At 44.3% G+C, this 6596-nt stretch overlaps 1 protein-coding gene across 2 annotated transcripts in view; it reads left to right on the plus strand.

Moving 5' to 3' along the window:
• spata17 (spermatogenesis associated 17) overlaps positions 1–5946 on the plus strand; it is a 36576-nt gene extending 30630 nt beyond the window's left edge. For both annotated transcript variants that reach the window (XM_035628726.2, XM_035628729.2), the window contains one exon: positions 5791–5946. The gene's annotated coding sequence lies outside the window, so the exon portion shown is untranslated. The remainder of the gene's footprint in view (positions 1–5790) is intronic.
• The last annotated feature ends 650 nt before the right edge of the window (positions 5947–6596 follow it).

Raw genomic sequence — 6596 nt, forward strand, 5'->3', positions numbered from 1 at the left:
AGACCAGAGACTTTTGAAAGTCTCTAGCGTTGGCGATTACTTACCATAAGTAAAATGATTTGCTTGCTTGATATTTTTCCCTTTTTTTACCTGTTTGCTTTCTTTACCAAAGTTGTGAGGTACCTTTATCTGTCACATCACTGTGGTCAGACACTTGTTCCTTCTATATTTGTGTCCTCGTCTGGAGTCACTGCTGCTTTTTGTTTGAATGGTTTGTGTCTTGTGTCCTCATGTTGCATTAGGGTAGTTGTGAATTCTGCATCCGCTCCCTGATTAATGTGATTGAGTGTCAATGACAGGAACTCTCTGAAGCATCTCTCTGTCTAATTCCATCTATCATTCCATCTCACTCGCTCTTTCCTCTCATCCCCTTCAAATCCGGCCAACACTTCTCTCTGCAGGACAGAACAATTAATGTGCATTCTTACTCGCTCCCTTACCCTTATGTTTCCTTTTCCGCTTTCCCTTCATACTCCTCTTCAAACACTGTTGCTTTTCTCATGCAATCTCTTGTGCATCATATGACTACCTTATGAGAGAAAAGTGTAGAGTGAGCGCGTGTGTGTGTAGTTGTATGTGTGCATGTAAGAGGGACCCCATGCTGTGTGTGTAATTTCTTGTTTGTACATGGTTCCAAACATCTTTGACCACTGCGGAGCAGGGGGGATATATAGAGAGACAGAGAGGTTGAACAAGACAGAAAAAGATTGAGAGAAAAAGAAAGAGAGGGGGGAGATGGGAAAAAACACGATGATAACAAAAGCAGCTCGGATTTCACAGACGCATATTTCATCAATCATGTGAATAAGTCGTGGTGATTATGCATGGCGGTGGCAGGCCGAGGGGGGGCTGATTACCATACACCATAAAGGCTGCTTTCTTATCTCACACACACTGATTAGTTTCTGTCTGCAGATAGCCTCTCACTCCTCACTCTCTCTCACACACACACACACACACACACACACACACACACACACACACACACACACACACACAATGCAGCTAAAGTCATAGGTAGCCTAAATGGAATTCATCTGGTGGCAGGAGGCCGACCCAACCAGCTGAGCCTCACATTGCTAACTGTTTTTTACTTCATCAGGAGTGAGAATAATAAAGAATTGTGATAAAACCGTGGAGAACTGAACTTTATCAAAAATTATGTTTGGTCCTGAATAGCACAAATAAAAACCAAGCAATGTGACAAGTAAGTAGTCTACAGGATGAACAGTTTGGGGACATTTACCAAAAAGGATTTGACGTCAGTGTGGCAGTGGTTTGGCTATGCACATTTAGGCATTTCTCGAAGCAAAGTTTTGTATTTACAGTGGTCAGCCCTTCTGAAAGTAATACGAGGAATCTATTAAATCAACTAAAAGGGTATGGCATCAGATGACTCTTTAATATGAGAGCGCGCACACTATATGAACGAGCGCTGGGTCAGGGACTGAGAGCGTGAAAACTGAGACTGAGGGGCAAAAAATTTTGTTGTGGTGAATAAACCTGTTGTCACGAGCGTATACACGTTGTGATTGATCACGGGCCGCAGGGTGGCAGCGATGTCTCGGTTTGCTCGCTCTCACTTCAGTTTTGAGTGCTCGCTCGGGTGTAATCTGCTCCCCCTCGCTGTCAAAGTTCTCCCCGCTCTCGATGTATTTGTCCAAACGGAAATACGTCATAAAATGGAAGCATCTGAAGGATCGCCTGTACAGGGATTCCCTCAGGTCAGTACAACCACACTCATCTGTATCTCACAATGTCCCAGAATATAAACACTGAAGCATTATAGCAGTAGAAAGTAGTTGTAGTTCTTGTAAATCTGTTCTTAAATGGTTGTGTTATCCATCGACTGTTGATTACAACTTTTATATTCAGAATCGAGTGTGATATGAAAAGAACATCTTTTATTGAATATTTTGGTTTTTTATGGTGTCAATGGTCCATTGGCTGGTGCAAGTCTGGATATTTTCTACAGGACATTTAAAGATTTCAATTCAGTTTCCAGCTGAAATTCATACCAACATGTTTGTTATTTTCCTTTGCTTAATTGAATTCACTTTTCTTTTTTGGCATACTGAGTGGTCACTGTGAAGCTGAAACCCAATTGTCTCATAATATTCTCCAGCTGATTTATTGTGGACCTGCGTTTTCCCAAAGCTGTGGCCTTTTGCATGACGCAAAACAAGAGAAGGAAAAAGTGAGACGGGAGGAAAGCGGGTGAAGCTGGGGCAAGATTAGCTACGTGTGAAAGGCCTCGCTTTGTGTCTCAACCAGGGAATTAGAAATTACTCTTTTCTCTGGTGCTCCCCTCTCTCTCTCACTCTCTCTGATATATAATGTAAACTAATTTGGTAACCAGGCTGGAGCTGCGTTGCGCTGTCTGAGTGCCTGCATGTGAGAAGTGCGCCTGGGACGCATTAGGGCCTCCTGACAGGGGCCTGGGTGAAATAAGTGAAATTAATGGAGCTCCTTTCATGTCGGACAAGGCCGCGGCACCCCTTTCACGCCGCATACAGTCACAGAAAAGTCAATACTTTTTTATTACTCCGCGCTTGCCCTACATTCCCCGCTACAAGTGCTCTGCTCACTAATTGGTTTCAGTTTGCAGAGAAAGAGAGAGGGAGAGGGAGAGGACTCCATCCTTAAGAACACTGAAGCAAATAAATCAATCTCATATTTTTTCTCCTCGCTGTCTTTTTTCATTGAGCAACATCATGGCAGCGAGAGGGAGAGATGAGAGAGAGAAATAGCGGAGAGAGGGTAAATGGTTGGTTAGAGCACGCCTGGTCCCCGGGGAGCATAATGATATCTGGGAGCCTGTTAATGGAGACGAGTGGTTAAAGTGGTCTGGGGCCCTGGCCAGGTCACCCCTGGGGGTTTCTAACCAGCAACTTCACTTCAGGTGGCTACTTGTGCTTTGGGCTCAGAGGCACAATGGAGCATCCCCCCAAATACAAATGGCAGATTTGCAGAAAATGACATTTATCTCAACTGTGTGTGTGTGTGTGTCAATACTGGAATAAGAAAGGCCTTTTCAGAGATTGTTTGCATGCTGTTGCATTAGGCCTTGCTCTGCTAACATCATCTGGTAAGATAATAATCACATATATTTTCAGTATGCGTTGTTACCTATTGTCTTGTTATTTAGATCTTTAAACTGCAGCAAACAAACTTCATGTGAAGGATTTTCGAACTTGACTTCTGTAGAAACTGTAAAACTGCGTCTTTGCAGTTCTGTGTATATGTGCAAGTATATATGTGTGTAAGTGAGTGTGCATGCATCTGTGTGCTGTATGTGTCCTGTCCGTCAGTATGGTGTTCACTGTTGTGTTAAGCTTAAGTGGCAGTGGGGTTAGCCTCTTTCAGAAACACACAGCCACAAAATGATGTGACACTTTGACACCCCCCACCACACACACACACATTCACACACACACACACACACACAAACACACCTTCTCAGCCCGCCAGCCCACCACCTTCCACAGACACGCACACACACACACACACACACACACACAAATCAGCCTACAGTTAAAGGGAGGTTCCACCAGTCTCGTTTTCTTTCTGCATCCCAGCTTTCACAGCTCTAGAGTGCAGGCCAGGGTAGGTTTCGGGGGCTACGGCATGTGTGTGTGTGTGTGTGTATACGAGTGTGTGCATATGTGTGTGACGGAGCTGTCACAGAGGGCTGGCATCACCATCCACTTTGCCATCTCTTCCTCGGCTTGACAAGTCCCTGCTCCCTACCCTGTGGCTAACACACACACATGCACACGCACACACATTATCTCTCTGTCTCTCTCTCTGTCTCACTCCTCTCTCACACCGATATGTATGATATGTGAACACACAGATCGCAAACTCACATTTATTGATGGGAAGAATAAATTCACTAGCACACACACCAGTCCAGATGCACAGACAAACACATGCTGCGTATTACAAAGTGAGTTTTTTTGACAAAAGATGCAGTGTGCTCTGGACAGTGTCCGTAACACATCGCAGTCATTGTTACTGGAGAATTGAGCTTTCTTTTTAAATTCAAACTGGAATTTGCTCTATTTGTGTGGCATCACTATGTGATGGCAGTGTGTGTGTGTGTGTGTGTGTGTGTGTGTGTGTGTGCGCGTGTGTGTGCGCGTGCGTGTGTGCGTGCGTGCGTGCGCGAGCGTGCGTGCGCGAGGGAGATCTTCTCGGCAGTTGTTGGCGTCAGCTCGTGGAGGGGTTTTGTTTGTTACAAGGACAGGCTTGTCCCCGCCCCCAGGCGCCGGCATTACGATGATTGTCATGGCGATGGAGTGTGAGTGACAGGCGGGATCACATGTGGTAGCCGGGGAGAAGGCAGCCCGTACCGCCCCAGTCCCTGACATTAGTTTGTCCTTCATCAAAACTTTACACTCGTTTATACTCTCTCCCTCTGTTGGCAAAATGTCTCCCGTTTTCTCCTTTTATTTTTATTTTTTTACCATCTGTCTCTCTTATGTACTGATCTCTCTTCCTCTATTTTGTTTCTATTTCTCCTGCTCTTACTCTCTCATTTACATTTATTTTAATATAGTTACACTGTATTTCCTCTGATGTCTCTCTCACCCCTTACTCATTTACCTCTCTTTCTCTCACTGTCTTCCTCCAGTGCCAAGTCTTATATATATATATATATATATATATATATATATATATATGCACAATACATTAACCGAGCAACCACACATCTATTTGTTGATGCAGGCTTGTGTGTGTGTGTGTGTGTGTGTGTGTGTGTGTGTGTGTCTGTGTGTGTGTGTGTGTGTGTGTGTGTGTGTGTGTGTGTGTGTGTGTGTGTGTGTGTGTGTGTGTGTGTGTGTGTGTGTGTGTGTGTGTGTGTGTGTGTGTGTGTGTCATGAATGCATGTGTAAGTGTGTGTTTTGAAAACATTTTTTGCATCGCAGCATAAAAGGAGGTCAGGTTTTGCATGGAGACTCGGGCATTCATCATTACCCTGCTGCCGCTGCTGGTGATGTTGCCCGTTACAGTCGTGATTAAGAGCCCCGCTTAGTTCCAGCAGCCGCCGCAGATGCACAAACACGCACGCACCTGTCTGATACCAACTACCAGCTTTGGTACTTTTATGGAAAACTCTGTTCTATGCCATCACCCAGGTCAGTGTTCGCCCATGTGAGTGTGCTCGGGTCTGTTGTTTGGCTGCTGTGCGGTGTGTGTGGCCTGTGAGCAGGCTTCGGGGTCTGGTGAGAAACCTGTCACAGTCACTCATGAAAAGAGCAATCCACACACACACGCACGCACGCACGCGCGACAGTGATTCAGTACATATCTGGCATGTGTTCAATGACTATAGACCCTTTTCACAGGGCACATGTTTTCTTGCTATAGTAAGAAAAGCCAAGGTGATGATACATGTAGCATTAACATTGGCTCTGTTCAGTTCAAGTGTCCCATTGAGACATGAGCGTGTGACAGTGACCCGTCATAAGCAAGAGCAGGGCCCTGAAACAGAGGCAGCTTAATGAAGTTCTGCCATCATTCATTTAGTAAGTCACACTTGTGCTTTTCCTTCTGTGACATGTCTAAATGTCTGCCGTGAAACAGGCCTGTCTCGCAGGTCATCTCATATTTGTCTTGGTCTTGTTATTAGTTTGCACATTTGAAGTGGGTTTCTCACTTTTTTTGTCCAACAGAATTAGAACATTGATATTTTAACTTAATCAATACTAAGAATTGCATCTGTTTTACTTTTCTCTCCATCCCTCCTCCTCTTGTCCTCTCTGCCTTGCCTCTCCTCCCCTCCAGCCGTTCAAGATGGTTTTCTCCACCTCCGTCTCTGATAAGTTCACTCAGCTGTACGGTACCAAAGGAATGCAGCACTGTGTGATTCACCACCTCCTGGTCTGAGAAAAGGAAGAATGACGAATAAATGAGAAAGAAAAAAACGCTTATTGTCTTTTTTACAGCGCTTGATGTGTAAATCTCATGGAACCTTTTCTGTTAAAGATAACACACTTCACATTATTATTTTCCCTGATGTGTTAATTGTATTTTCCGGAGTGGGATAGTTTTTAACCAGTGGAGTCGCCCTCTGCTGGTTATTCAAGGGAGTGCTGGTCTCAGTCACTTCGGAATTGGCTTCACTTTCTGGACTTGTTGACTACGTCCATTTTTTTTATACAGTCCATGTTATTGATGCTTCTTGGATATGAGTATATTGAGAATACTGAGTATTTCATGACTGTTATTAGCAGTGGCATGTGGTGACTTTTATACATATATTTAAGCAGAGAGACTCCACCACCACCAAACGACACCATCTGATTCAACTGTTTACTACATTGTGGGAATTGTCGTTCACCTCTCTCTCTCTCTCTCTCTCTCTCTCTCTCTCTCTCTCTCTCTCTCTCTCTTTCTCTCTCTCTCTCGTGCAGTCACTACACACAACTTAGTTTTGTACAACGTGTAACAATATTCTCGCTCAAACATCTGTAACTTACTGCAGATCTTCCACAGATGATGAATCACAGTGTAATTTGTTTGTTTACCGCTCATGACCACTTCATATCGCTGACTGTCAAAGTCATTTTCTAATGAGCAAGTACAGTTTC

The sequence above is a fragment of the Scophthalmus maximus genome, chromosome 4, assembly GCF_022379125.1.
Source record: "Scophthalmus maximus strain ysfricsl-2021 chromosome 4, ASM2237912v1, whole genome shotgun sequence".
In the NCBI taxonomy this organism is placed as follows: domain Eukaryota; kingdom Metazoa; phylum Chordata; class Actinopteri; order Pleuronectiformes; family Scophthalmidae; genus Scophthalmus; species Scophthalmus maximus.